The 14,749-nt window shown below is 44.7% G+C and overlaps 1 long non-coding RNA gene across 1 annotated transcript; it reads left to right on the top strand.

Moving 5' to 3' along the window:
- Positions 1–9,849: 9,849 nt before the first annotated feature.
- Positions 9,850–13,115, top strand: LOC125757948 (uncharacterized). The gene is made up of 7 exons (XR_007415588.1): positions 9,850–9,908; positions 10,598–10,716; positions 12,099–12,216; positions 12,516–12,611; positions 12,724–12,795; positions 12,862–12,930; positions 13,032–13,115. It is a non-coding gene; the product is annotated as an uncharacterized LOC125757948 (long non-coding RNA).
- Positions 13,116–14,749: the final 1,634 nt, after the last annotated feature.

The raw sequence follows: 14,749 nt of genomic DNA, 5'->3' as shown, positions 1-14,749 counted from the left end.
GACGGAAGAAAAGTTTTATGAAATCACCTTCGCGACCGACCTCCGACTTCAGTCTTCAGCAGGGAAGATGGTCCCCTTGGCGACCTCCTCTTCTAAACTTCGATAGGAGCCTTGTTGTGGAAAGTATATGCGAAAGAAGAAAGTCCGAAAACGTGGAAAGCGGGAACTTTACGTCGGCATTTAACGAGTGTCGCGGTGGGATAAGCTTTCTTTTTCCAAAAAAAGAAAGTAACCGTAACGTTATTTTCTTACTGTGTAAAAACAGTAACTGTGTCACTGCTACAAGTTGTTGAAAAAAGCAACTATAGTCGGGTACAACTTTAGAAAAACGCGGCATTTGCACCTCAAAGGCGGATGCACACGCGCTTCCACCAATGGGCGCGCGCTCTAGACTGACGTCACGAGCCGGACGGCCGGTGACTCCGCTCAAGGAGAAGATGGCCGCCCGCGCTTCGAACTCGGCCTAGTCGCGTCAGCGGGACTATTTCTTTGCCGCGGAGGCAATCGGCTGCCGCGCTTCGGTCATATGGGCGGGGCCTCTCCTTTTTTCTAAAGTTGTACCCGACTATAGTTACCGGTAACGCGCTACTAATAACACCGCAGTTGCTTCGCTCGCATCGGCGCCAAAGAGTTTTCTGGGCTGGTCTCGCCAAAGCCTCGTAGTCTCGAATTGTATCATGGGCAAGTCTCGCGGGCAGTTTTTACAGCGAAGTCATTTAAGGCTTTCGTATTATGCCCTTGACAACTGTCCATGAAATTACGAAAAATTGTCAAACACTGCCAAGTTTTTTAGGACGTGAAACGCTTCAGTAATATGTTCAAAACAGAAAAATACTGGCGAAAACGTTTTACGACAGAAAAAAATGCTTTAGTTGTCGTATTTCGCACCGTCATGCAATACCCAGACCCATAAAGAGGAATTTCTTTCCGGGGGGGGGGGGGGGGGAGAAGGGGGCACTTGCTGAAGGCCTTGACAAACATTTATTTTCTTTAGTTTCGGTAAAACACCCCCCCCCCCTCCCTGGCTTCGGGCCTGGTAATACCCCATACCTGGAGCATTTGATGTGTATTCCGAACGAAATTTCTGCAACTCCAGAAAGCAAGGGTTCCATTTCACTTCCCGTGCACAGACTGTACTATTCCTCGATAGTTCAATACAAACTAGATCACGCTACCATCCGTGTGGTAGCGTTCAAAGCACGGCCCTGTGCCATGATCGTTTATAACGTGCGGGAAACGCAAGGCACGCATTTCGCCGTTGAGTGCGCAGAATCTCATTCAATAAAAGCGCCAGTCCCGTAACACGTGCTGCCATCTATGTTTTAAATAGGAAAACAGCATTGGACGAGCATGGCACGAGCTTGGCTCGTCAAAAGCCTTTTGAAACGTTGCTGAACAGCCATGACGAGCGCAGGTCGTCATAAATAAAAACTAGACGTTTGCTCATGAAGAGCTGAGGTCGTCATGAGCGCTTAAGGGGTTTTAATTAATAAGCTTCCTGCGCGTCTCCGCCGGGATCTGAACCCGTGCCTCTGAGACAGGGTGCACTTGGAAGCCGAGCGCGCTAATCGGCGAGATAATGCTCACGTTTTTGTTTATGCTGTTGCATAAGAATATTCCGAGAATCAGTGCAACCCGGAATAGTTGGAATTCATTCTTAGTGAACAAATGAAAACAAGTAGAAGAGTTTTACTATTGACAACACCACACAGGTCGGCCCTAAGGATGCCGACCTGTGGGCGTTTTCAGGGGAGAGTGCAATGTCTCTTCCGCTACGAAAGTCTGGGAAAATATTTCTTTCGCGCCAAAATATTTTTTTCGCGGAGTGGTTCTTCGATGGCATCGTTAGTTTCATTTTGTCGGTAGTCGTGTGCTCCTAGTAATTTTTCGTGTCGCCATTTATCATCTCATGTATTCTTTTCCCCGCCATTAGCGAAGCTTCACGAGAGGAAATCAAGTAGTGCCGCGGCTTAAAAGCAGAATATATATAAGAGCAACATAAGAAGTTGTTTAGCACAAACATTTAACCAACTTCCGAAGGTATTTCCCACGCGCTCGACTGCTGACCCGAAGGTCGCGGGATCGAATCCCGGCCGCGGCGGCTGCATTTTCGATGGAGGCGAAAATGTTTGAGGCCCGTGTACTTAGATTTAGGTGCACGTTAAAGAACCCCAGGTGGTCGAAATTTCCGGAGCCCTCCACTACGGCGTCTCTCATAATCATATCTTGGTTTTGGGACGTTAAACCCCAGATATTATTATTTCCCACTTGTACTTCTGTCCATGTGTGTGCGGATATTATGCCACATATTACGTGTTTCGGAAGCGGGCTTACTTTACAGAACTGCATTTTATTGCGATAGCAATTATATGGACAGTCTCGGCTGTATTTTGCCGTCGCCGTCGCCGCCGTCATGCACCGTATATGTATAAGTATATATATATATATATATATATATATATATATATATATATATATATATATATATATATATATATATATATATATATATATATATAAAAGCCCCAAAGAAAAATAATTCAGAAAAAATCACAGCATATCCACGGTGTGAATGATGATGAGTGGGCGAAGCTGTGGAGGTTCATCGGTAAACCGCGAATCTTCCGTGAATTCTTCCCAGTACATCATCACCGACGTCAGATCGGGCGCGTTTATACTAAAGGATCGATGAGAGTTATGACGACTTGCAGCTCACTTTAATTTTACATGTACGCTGTGAATTTTCATTGTTTAGAAAACCATTACTTTAGAAAACATCTGGAGTCTTTCGTTAAGCAGCTGGCGTCTTTTCGTTTTGCTTTAGAAACATCTGGCGTCTTTTCGTTTTGCTTTTAGAAAACATCTGGCGTCTTTCGTTGGTTTATTTCATCAATCAAAAGCGTTTCGAACAAAATTTTTATTGTTTAATCACGCACAGGAGAAATCTAACCAGGCACTACCTTGGAGGTAAACAATGGCTGCTAATGGGAATGAGAGACAGAATGAGAGACAGGGGAGCGGGACGACAGGGCATGGAACCTGAACTCGTTGCTGGTCTGGCTGACATCGTCAAGAGGCTTGATGCTCTGGCGGGTGTGCCAGGTCAGATAAGTGAGCTCACCAAATCGATACAGTTGATGTCTGACAAGTACGACGAAATTTTGAGTAAGCAAGTGCAGCAAGATAAGGAAATTGGCAGCTTACGAAAGCGTGTCGAAACCCTCGAAAAGAAACCATGCAGCGACAATTCACAGGTTAAAGAACTGGAATCAGCCCTGAATAATCTAGAGGTGCACAGCAGAAAGCATAATATTGAAGTTCATGGTGTTCAGAGGACTCCAAATGAAAACCTGCTCGCAAAGCTAAATGACATCGCAAAATCTGTCAATCTTCCTGAACTGAGTGTGAATGATGTCGACGCTGTTCACAGGCTCCCTGCTAAACCAGGGAAAGAGCCTGGCATAATAGTTCGATTTGTGCGGCATTAGATACGTGACACCTGGCTAGATAGCAGAAAGGTTCTGAAAAACCTGAAATCAACAGTGACCATTGTTGAGAACATGACAAAGCAACACAGGGACCTCCTGCGCTATGCGCGCACATGGGCGGCCGAAAACGACTATCGTTTCGTCTGGCACTCGAATGGGCGGATTCTAGTTAAGAAAGCAGAGGGGGCTCGAGCTATCGTAATCCGAAATGAAAGCGAACTACTGGAGCGGGATTCCTCATAGGTCACAGTCGCGTTTCTTGTAGACCGCCCTCAAAATGGCTCTCCAACCGACCATTGTTGATCCGGCCGAGCTTGTAAATCATGGCTATAGCGACATCAACAAGAGTATAAACTGCTTTCACTTAAACCTGTGTTCTGGAAGGAACAAGTACGATCAAATCGAGTGTTTTTTTAGCGATGTGCGTTTTCCATTCCATGTTGTAATGTTTACGGAAACCTGGTTTCGTAGCGACGCAGATGCCTTCTGTATGCCTGCATATGAGTGTCACTGTCTCAACCGAGACAACAGGCGAGGGGTTGGAGTGTGCATCCTCACGCTTAGAGGATTGGACTGTGAAATTCTCTCGGCATTTACGCGTATCACGCCTGACTACGAAGTGATTACTGTGAAGTGCGGTTCGTTTGTTTATTGTGCGTGCTACCGCCCACCGGAACGAGATGTATCTAATTTCTTATCCTTTTTGGATGCACTTTTGCAATTCGTTGATGACTTCAAGTGTACGGTGATCATTGGAGGAGATCTGAACATTAATTTTGGTACTGGTAGTGCTGTAAAGCTTGACTTAGAATCCTTACTAAGCACTCATTTGTGCTACAATGTAATTACTGCCCCTACACGCATTACTGAAAATACAGCTACAATATTAGATGTATTCATAACCAACTGCAACAAATGTCATGTTAAAGCAGGCGTCATTAATTATGCTATAAGTGATCACTTGCCTGTTTACATTTCATTGTCTCAATTCAGTAATGTAAAAAAGCAGATGAACACCTATGTGTACCGTCAAATTAACCCTGTAACTTTGTCAAAATTCCGGGATTGCTTATCGAACGTTGACTGGCGCGATGTCTTAAAAGAAAACGATCCAGATGAAGCTTATGAAAAGTTTTTGTGCGACTTTATGCGGATTTATGATCAATGTTTTCCCTACAAAACATCTAGACGGTCAAAAAAGGGAAGAAAGCCATGGATGAATAATGATCTGCTCAGTCAAATAAGAAAACGCGAACAACTTGACAGATAGTTTGTTCAAGTAAGGCCTGCTGAATCACTCAAAACTTATAAAACTTTCAGACATCATGTAAACAAAAATATTCGTTTAGCCAAAAAGGAGTATTACACCAATTTGTTCAGCTCGTCTCAAGGAAATTCTGAACAGCTCTGGAAAAAAACGCCAGGCCTGCGCTGAAACCGCAGCACAGTCACAGCGAAAGCTGGAAGAGCGGCGTTTCTTGAGCCCTTGTAAGCTCTCCTGGGGCTCCAATACAAGTACACTAGAAAGGTACCCACTACGCCATAAATCACAATTTTTGTGAAGTTGGGAATCACCTACTTAGCCATTATTCGTCATTCTGCGGAGAAACGAGGCACCAGCTACAGGTCTGTAAGGCATTATGTGCGCTTTGTTGACGCGACGACTGACGACGATGAAGAATTATGGCTCAGCCCTTTGTAATGGGTTGGAAGCTTTAAACGGCCCACCAGGTATGTAATTTGCATTGGGTGACGCCCGGTCGCTGTTTCCCTCTCCCGTCATGCTGTATAACATACGTTGACGTGGGAGAGAGACGGGGGGGGGGGGGGCGAAGAACTTTAGTGAGACCCCGAGGAAATGGATCATGCGCTTATGGGCTTCCTTGGCAACCAATAGAAGTGCACTTGCGAGGAACCCACTACGCTATAAATCATTGTAATTTGACTGAGACCCCGAGGAAATGGATCATGCGCTTATGGGCTTCCTTGGCAACCAATACAAGTGCACTTGCGAGGAACCCACTACGCTCTAAATCATTGTAATTTTACTGAGACCCCGAGGAAATGGATCATGCGCTTATGGGCTTCCTTGGCAACCAATACAAGTGCACTTGCGAAGAACCCACTACGCTATAAATCATTGTAATTTTTAGAAGTAGGGCCACAGGCACTGTGCCATTTTTCGTCATTCTACGGAGAGCCGTGGTACCCGCTAAACGCATGTAAGGCATTATGTGTACTTTGTTGATGCTGTGACTGATGACGATGAAGAATTATGGCAGAGTCCTTTGTAATGGGTTGGAAGCATTCAACAACCTACTCGTTGCGCAATTCGCATTGTGTGACGCCTGTTTACAGAATTCGCGTTGTGCGACGCTTGGTGCTTATTTTACTCTTCTACCACGCTATATTGCATATGCTAATGTGGTTCCTTCCCGACATGAAGCCTGTATAGGACCTTTTTGCAAAGCAGTTTCAAGCAGCTGCATGGCTCAGAGGTTGAATACTGGGCTCCCACGCAGAGGGCCCAGGTTCGAACCTCGTTCCATCCTGGAATTTTTTCTTATTTCGTTTTTTTTTTTCTTATTTCGAGCGATACTGGTTACGGACACCGGCGGCGGCGGCGTACAACTACGGCGCCAAAAACGGCCGGTGAAATGATCTCATAACAGCTTTCGCTGTAAAAATTAAAATCGATAATCGGCCATGCACCTGAACCCCTTAGCAAACTAGTGAAAGACGGAATAGAGTTAAAAGGATCGGCGCTTTCTACTGCATTTAATGACTTCTTTGCTTCCTTCACCCCTTCGTCAAAGAACTGTATTCCGGCGCTAAAATATCACAACGAGCACACAATTTTTTTAGACCCGGTCAGTGAAGCTGAGGTAGTTTCCTCTTTCAGTAAACTCAATAACAGCAAATCACTCGATGCGTCGGGGATGCAAATCGCACCAGTTAAATACGTTATAGACATAATCTCGCACTGCTTAGCTCACATTTTTAATATAAGCCTTACAAGCGGAGTGTTCCCACGCAAAATGCAATGTGCGAAAGTAACTGTTATTTACAAGAAAGGTGACAGAAACAATTTTTCTAATTATCGTCCTATTTCCATCCTGCCAGTCTTTTCCAAAGGACTAGAGAAAATAATACTTAAACGACTCACATCCTTCGTCGACCGTTATAAGATTCTAAAGCCAGTACAATATGGCTTCCAAAAAAATAAACCAACAGAGCTTGCCCTTCTTGCACAAAAAGAATAAATACTTGAAAATTTAGAAACTCACAACCTCGTATTAGGTGTCTTTTTATATTTCACGAAGGCATTTGATAGCCTTAGCCATCACATTCTTCTGCAGAAGCTTAATCACTATGGTATTAGGGGTAATGCCCACTCCTTAATATCATCGTACCTACAACACCGCTCACAGTATGTAGAAATTAATGGACACGCATCTCCTACAAGAAAGGTTAAATTAGGTGTACCTCAAGGAATCATCCTAGGCCCGTTTTTATTTCTTTTGTATATTAATGACATTGTTAGCGTTGATCAGACGGTAAAGTATGTCATCTACGCTGATGATACGAGCATTTTCTTCGCTGGTCGCTCCGCTCGTGATTTAGCGGATCATGCCAACGCCACACTTGAGTTAATTCAGCAATGGTCCATAGATAATCACCTCGGTTTGAATGTTGCAGAAACTAAAGCCTTGATGTTTCACCCTCGTCATAAGGAATGTCTTACGTATCCGCTATTTATTAATGGTGCATCAGTTGAATACGTTAAGTCTTTCAAAACCCTAGGCATCTATTTTTCCGCTACAATGTCATGGGATGCACACGTTGACTTCCTGGTTAAAAAACTTTCTCGTACTATAGGACTTTTACAGCGAAACAGTTCAACGTTTCCGGTTACAGTAAATCTACTCCTCTACAACTCGCTTTTCTCTACCACTTTGAACTATGGTGCTCTTGTGTGGGGCATAACCACAAATGCCAATATCATGAAATTATTTTTATTACAAAAGCGAATTCTTAGACTAACTTGTAAGGCGCCCTATTTGTCACATACAGCTCAATCGTTGGCCAAATTGTGTATCGTTAGAGTTACATCATTATACGAATATAAGATGTGTCGTTATTACAAACTATGCACAAAAAACCAAGACAATGCCTTGAAAAACTTAGCCAACCTAAAAACAAATGCAGTGGCATACAACACCCGTAACCCAGAGCAGTGGGACGTGGCACGGTGTCGCACAAACTATGGGAAGCAAATGGTCCGTTACCAGCTACCTTCATTGTTAAACCGCTTGCAGAAAACAAATGGCTTCGATATTGAAAAGTTGACAATGAAAGAGCTCCGAGATATATGTATATAATTAAGCCAAAATATTGTTCATATTATTAGACACCTTATTTGTATACACCCTTACATGGTTCGCGATGAGTATATATGTTACCTTATCTCGTTGTTTTTTTTTTTCTTTTTGAATGCTGTTTTTTTCACTTAGCCAACACCAATTCGCACTTGGGTTTTTTCTTTTCCTCGTTATATCATGTTATACCAGTGTTCTACAGTTTCCGCTTATATGTATCAATAACTATTGTGTACCTTTGCATTCTGATCTGTTCCATGTTATTATTATTAAAGACGATAGTCTTTCTTGGGGAACTTAAACGCAGAAATTTTGGTCTGTCTTTCTGTTTGTTGGCACGTCCCTCGATTCAACCACTCGGCCAAAGTTGAACCACTTGCCCAAGGGCCAGCCATCGTGAACGGCTGACTAGGTTCATACTTGTGTACATTGTTGATCAAAAAGCAAACATTACGCACATCTGAGGCGCAACATCACTAGGTAAGCATTAGGCGGTGTGTTCCTTTAACAGAAAATACATAGATACGCAATTTTAAAGACCTTGATGGTATGCGTTTAACGTTGAGACAGTAACGCGTTTATTAAAAGATTGCCACAGCTGAAGCGATCAGCGCTCCAAGCCGAGCAAGCGCGAGCGCCAACAGCCACCGTCTTCGTCTTCTTCTTTCGCAAGCGTTCTTGTCTGCGCCGTACCATGTTACAAATCACTCCCCCGCGGAAAAGGAGCCATCCTGGCGACCTAAGGAACAGGTACAGCTGGTGGGTCATAATGCGGCTTCAGTCGATCGACGTGAACAGTCTCGCGGCCGCGACGACGGCGGCCCGTAGATGATTTAACAGGCTCAGTCATATAGTTAACTGGGGATGCTTGACGTAGGACGCAGTAGGGGCCTTCGTACTTAGGCAGTAGCTTTGTGGAAAGGCCAGGAGTAGAGGAGGGAACGCGAAACCACACCAACGTTCCAGGCGAATACGACTGAGGAGGCAGGTTTTCGTCGTGACGGTCCTTCTGGCCCTACTCGCCCTACAATGTTACAACCCTAGTTTCTTAAGCTGCGCTGAAAATGCGACTGCGCTGAAACTTGTCTTCCTCCGTGCCCTCTGCACAAGCTCATGTTGTGTTTCGGTTTCGGTTCAGTATTGCATTGTACGAATGACAGGGGGCGCCGCTCTGGCATTGCTGTTTTACCCAGGCGACGTGTAAATAAAAGAGTGTGTGGAGAGTACTCGTTGAGTGCGGACGTTTCTTCTCCTTCGGCGCATCGCGCCAAACAGCGTGTTCGGGCTGGCCGGCGTCCCCACCGGTCGCGTTGGTCACCGCCGGTCTTCGCCTGCCGCTGCGCCGGGAGTACCAGCCCGCAACACAGCACTCGTGTTTCCCGACGTATTGCCAGATGGCGTCCATATCTCACGCAGCGCCTCTTCTATCGTCTTTAGACGACATTTGCAGCGAAGCACGCAGATACGCGGCCAATTTTTTTGTCCTGTTCACTGCCTGCTGCTGTCCTATCAAGGAGGGGCTGTCACCTCGTCAAGCTACTCACTGTAGTAGCTTTTTGTGACAGCTCCTATCTTTCCTTTTTCGAAAGATGAATAAACTTGATTTGATTTGATTTGAAGAAGTCGGCTTTTAGTTAACGCGCACGCTGCGAATTTTTATTGTTCAACAACGCACAGGAGAAATCTCCCACCGGCACCACCTTGGAGGTCAAGATCTGGTACTAGTGTTACGACTGGTTACGCACTACGAGCATAGAGTAACAGAAAATGACAAGAGTGGGCACACGAGCCTACAAACGGCGGAGCTCAGATTATGTGGCTGCGGCAGTGGCTTTCGCTGGCTCGCAGTGCGGCTCTAAATCCGTCTTTATCGTCTGCGATTGGACAGTTCGAAATCATCGATTGGTAGCTGTCATGACCATATATGGTCAGATTTGCCGGCAAGACGACGCGGCGACGCATATAAAAGTGGCTCTACCTGCTCCGCGGATAATTCGCTGGGATCGTCTGCCGGGAAGTTACTCTGCTTGGCGGCTGCTTGGTAAGAACGCCTTCATTAGGTTCTTTTTTCCCTTCATTACTTTGCAATGTATTTGTCTCTACAGCTTTAAGTTGACATTTGACGCAATTTGTGTTTTAGCGCCGAAAGCTTCTTTGTGCTTCGCGTATGGTGCTCGTGAATTGCTTTGCATTAAGAAATAGCTACTTGAAATGCTACGCAGCTTTTCCCTTCATTACTTTGCAATGTATTTGTCTCTACAGCTTTAAGTTGACATTTGACGCAATTTGTGTTTTAGCGCCGAAAGCTTATTTGTGCTTCGCGTATGGTGCTCGTGAATTGCTTTGTATTAAGAAATAGCTACTTGAAATGCTACGCAGCACGTTAGCGAAGAAATCGTTTCTTGGCGCCAAAAATGAGTCGCCGCTTGCGTCGTAAGGTTTTCTTTGTGCATACAATGCCGTTACACGCAGTTATGCTTTGAATCGTTATTTGTGGTATTCGCAGTTTGCTTGACGCCTATGTTAAGAGCCGAATTAGAGAGAACTTGAGAAATGAGAACAGTGTTCGTTGGCCGTGGCTACGACGTAATATTCTCGTACCGAAGGTTGCTTTGTTTTCACTGCGGCAACTGCTGGGACTGTTTTTCGCGAAAGGGCGCTGAGAAGTGCGTCGGAGACAATTTGTGCGAAGGCCAGAGAAAATACGGTCAACTTTTTCTCTTTTTTCAGGTCATGCCGTCCGGAGTCAAGTACTACGGCAGCTACTGCTGCGCTGCGTGGTGCAACAACAACGGCAGGACAGGGAGAGAGCGTGGTACTAAGTGGTTCAGGATTCCGCGAGACGACAGGTAGCCCTTTGCACCTTTCCAAGATGTAATTTTGAAGTTGTGGTTGTCATTAGCTAACTATCAAAGTATGTTTGTATCTTTCGCACTATTTTGCCGTTCAGCTAGTTAGTGTTTGGATGGTCATACATATTCTTCATTCGCCTAAATCGAGTGGCCCCTTTTCACTCTGAAAACTCTGAAAACTTCGCACTGGAGGTGTCGCGGAGCTGCGCGGCCTTCCTCGTTTCTCCATTCTCCTTTCTTTTTCTGTTTCTTGCATCTTTTTCTGTTCCTATCTCTTTCTCTCTCTACCTAGTTTTCCCTTTCTGTATCTCTCTGGGCTCATTCTTGCTATGTATTTCTTCATTTTCTCTGTCCCGCTGTTTCTTTTTCTCTTTATTTGTTTTTCACTCTGTGTCTTTGTCACCTTTTCATGCCTTTTCCTTTCATTCCTGTCTGCGTTCTATCTTATTTTCACATGGTCGTTTTTGTTTGACACTCGCACCAGTTGTATTTGGTAGTAGAGCTTGCCAGATTCCTGTGGTGCTTATCCTTCCGAGGAGTTTTGCATGACTGAGCACAACTTAATGATAGCTTAAACAGCTCCACTGTAAAGAGAACGAAGAGAGAGTGAGAGCTTATGATAAGTTTTACGATGTTGCACAAGTCAGTGGCAGCTTAATTGAGTTTGTTTTAAAAAATGTAGTTCCCAATGCGTTAAACTCTGTTGGATATACATGACTTGCAGCTATTGGCCATTGCTGGTGTTCTATCTGTTGCCTTAAGTGCTTTCATCATGAGTGCGCATTGGAGTTGGACTTCCCTCTTAAGCAGAACTCCCCCCACCCCCAGGGCAAAGGTCTGGTTGCAGTATGCTGATCGTCAAGACCTGCTTTCTAAGCCAGCCTCGCAGCTGTATGCCGTCTACCGCCTGTGCAGTGAGCACTTTAAGCCACAGTGCTTTATGGACCCTGGGCGAACAAAGCTTAAAAAAAGCGCTCTTCCTTCTGCCCCCCCCATTGACTCGCTGGCAGATGATGATAGCGCAGGGTAAACTGTTTGAGAAATGCGTGTGCACACAACTGTCCAAAGTTGTGTTTTTTTGTACTAACTCTGTGCACTGTGTCGTAACCTTCTGGTTAGTTTAGGCAGAGGCTATTTTCTCTATAAAACACTGTTGCTAAATCGCAAGGTGTGTGTTATGTGTGTTGTACTTATCTCTGTGTTTTTCAATGCATCGCCTTCAGCGATTGTCTAGCAGTCTTTAACTCACTTTGTTGTTATTTGTGAGCTGTGTTCATTTCGTTAAGCATTCAAACCATGTAAACAAATACATGGCCATTGCGTGCCGTCTACTTTATTCTATACCTCTATTCTATACTGCTGGCATTTATTCTGTCCAGCCCAGTCTACCAGTCCATTTGTGGCATGTGAGAGCTTTGTTGACATGAGGTCTGACCCGGAGATCCTTCATTCATGACTGCAGTGAACCTTTCCCACCTTATGGTTCACAGGGTCAAGGTAACATTTCTCGTTTTCTGATGGTAGCTGTCAAGTTGCATAGTGCTAATCCAACTTGTCCATAAGTGCATGTAGTGCTTGATCATGCTGCCAGTAGGCACTGTGTGGCAGATGCAGTGAATGCAGTTGCGTAAGAAGTATCCCTTACCTTAAACCACTGTTTCAGAGCTGCTCATAACTCTGCTCTTTACTAATTCGCATCTGAACTGGGTGTCCTTATTTTGTGTGGGTGCATGAGCATGTCTTATGGTGCTAATTTGATTGATGGGAGGCCTCTATTAATGCAAAGTTTTTTTTAGGGGTAACCAAAGCGGCTTCCAGGAGAACATCCAGTCTAGTCGGGGGTGACGAGAGTGAGAGTGTAAAGGAGAGCTCCTGTTCCCTGGCACTGCCTGGTAGGTCGTCTGTCGTTCTCTTTTGTGTTAATTCAGACTTTATCTGATGCCAGGAAAATGGTTAGAGGAAAGGTGTTTCTGTTCAACAGTTCGTTCTTTTGTGTTATTGCAGAAGGGACCCCAGTCGAGAGCCACAAGCAACCTGTGAAGGGTGCTGCGGAGACTCCTTGCTCTACTGCCCATGGTAAGGAGTTTTTCTGGCACAGTTTGCTCGGTATCTCATTGGTGTCTTTCGTTGATGTCATTGCAGAAGAAAGTCCAGTCGGTGGTGACGAGAGTGAGAGTGTAAAGGAGAGCTCCTGTTCCCTGGCACTGCCTGGTAAGTCGTCTGTCGTTCTCTTTTGTGTTCATTCAGACTTTACCTGATGCTAGCAAAATGGTTAGAGGAAAGGTGTTTCTGTTCAACTTGTGTTATTGCAGAAGGGACCCCAGTCGACAGCCACAAGCAACCTGTGAAGGGTGCTGCGGAGATTCCATGCCCTACTGTCAATGGTGAGATGCGGTTTAATGGCACCAATTGCTTAGTATCTCATTGCTGTCCTTGTTAATCTGCTTGCAGAGTCAAGTCCAACCAGCAGAGACGGCGAAAAGGAGAGCGCTTGTTCCTCGGCCCCACCTAGTAAGAGCGTTATTTCTTTTTATGTTTGTTGGGCAATTATCTAACGTAGTCTTGCCTCACGGGCATGGGCTGAGCAGCTATATGGCAAAGTGCAGTGTCCGTCATAATCATAATAGTTTCGGGGCATAAAATCTCTGCAGTTGTTATATAAAAGCCTAAAGGCATGTGTTGCAGAGCGCTTGGCCTTGCTGCATATACAGCACACAAAGCAGCTAAAAGTTAAGGTAACTAACATAGTGGCCATCGACACAAATTTATCCAGGAGCTGCATCGTAAATGCAGCTCCTAGGGAGTTATGAAAGTAGCTTATAAAAGTGTTATAAATCAAAAGAGCCCAATGATGTGACATTCATTATTTTTTGCTATTATGGTGAACACAGCACTGTGCTTTTGAAATTCATGGGTGAGCCATCTGACGGACCACATATATTAAGTCTGTTGCGACATCTGTACTTTCTTCTACGGTTGCATTACAAGCTGGGAATGAGTACAAACAAGGATCTGTCCTTCGGCACGGATACTTGAACTTTAGTGCTTGCCTACTGTTGCAAGATTTATTGTTTCAAATGTGTGATAATACATGTCGTCTTGATAACTATCCCAACGGTACATCTTAAACATATAATTTTTGTGTACCGGCGGCTCTCCTAAACAGCTTTGCTGTAAATTAGAGTCCCTTTTGTAGGATAGGTTCCGTAAAGCACTGACTGTTTATAGCTACAGCAAACCAGGCTTTTCATAGCAATAACTGTACAATGTTGTACTGCGAGGTTTTCTTTAGAAAATTAAAATTGGCCTGCTTATAACATAAGCACCCTTTGTGAACGAAGCAACATCAGTTATTCTCTAATAATGTAAGGTTACTCTGCAGTAAAATACTGTTTCTTTTTCTAGCTTCTGCAGGCACTTCATCCACCTTTGCGGCAAGGTCTCGCCGGCCAAAAGACATCATCAAGCGGCTTCAAGGGAGGGTGTGCAAGTACAAGAAGACTATTGAACGACTACGGAAACGGCAGGTGAAGACTCCCCGCACAACTGAAGAAGCGTTCGATGTTGTCAAACCTTTTGTCACTGATGAAATGTTTCAGCTCTTAAAAAGTCACGTTCAGCTGAGAGGAAAAAGCAGGGGTAAACGTTTTACTCGGTGGATGAAAAAATTTGCTTTGCAGTTGCATTTCTGTGGTGCAAGAGCGTATCGCTTTTTGTCATCGTTCCTACCACTGCCTAGTGAACGTTCCATAAGGAGATGGCTCTCAAATGTAAGAATGCTGCCGGGAATAATTCCAGGGATAGTTCAATCCATTGGGTTGTCCACTAATTCGTGGAGCAAGCGCGACAGAGTGTGCGCTTTAATTTTTGATGAGATGATGCTTAAAAAAAATTTGGCTTATGATGTGACCCAAGATGTTGTGCAGGGCTTCACAGGATATGGTGTTGAGCGAACTTCAACAATCGCAGACCGGGCTATGGTGGTCCTGCTTTCTGGAATCTCTAAGAGATGGGTTCAGCCAGTAGCTTA

Source organism: Rhipicephalus sanguineus, chromosome 3 (genome assembly GCF_013339695.2).
Source record: "Rhipicephalus sanguineus isolate Rsan-2018 chromosome 3, BIME_Rsan_1.4, whole genome shotgun sequence".
NCBI lineage: Eukaryota > Metazoa > Arthropoda > Arachnida > Ixodida > Ixodidae > Rhipicephalus > Rhipicephalus sanguineus.
The sequence above is the reverse complement of the archived record's forward strand: the minus strand, read 5'-3'. Positions and strand labels throughout refer to the sequence as shown.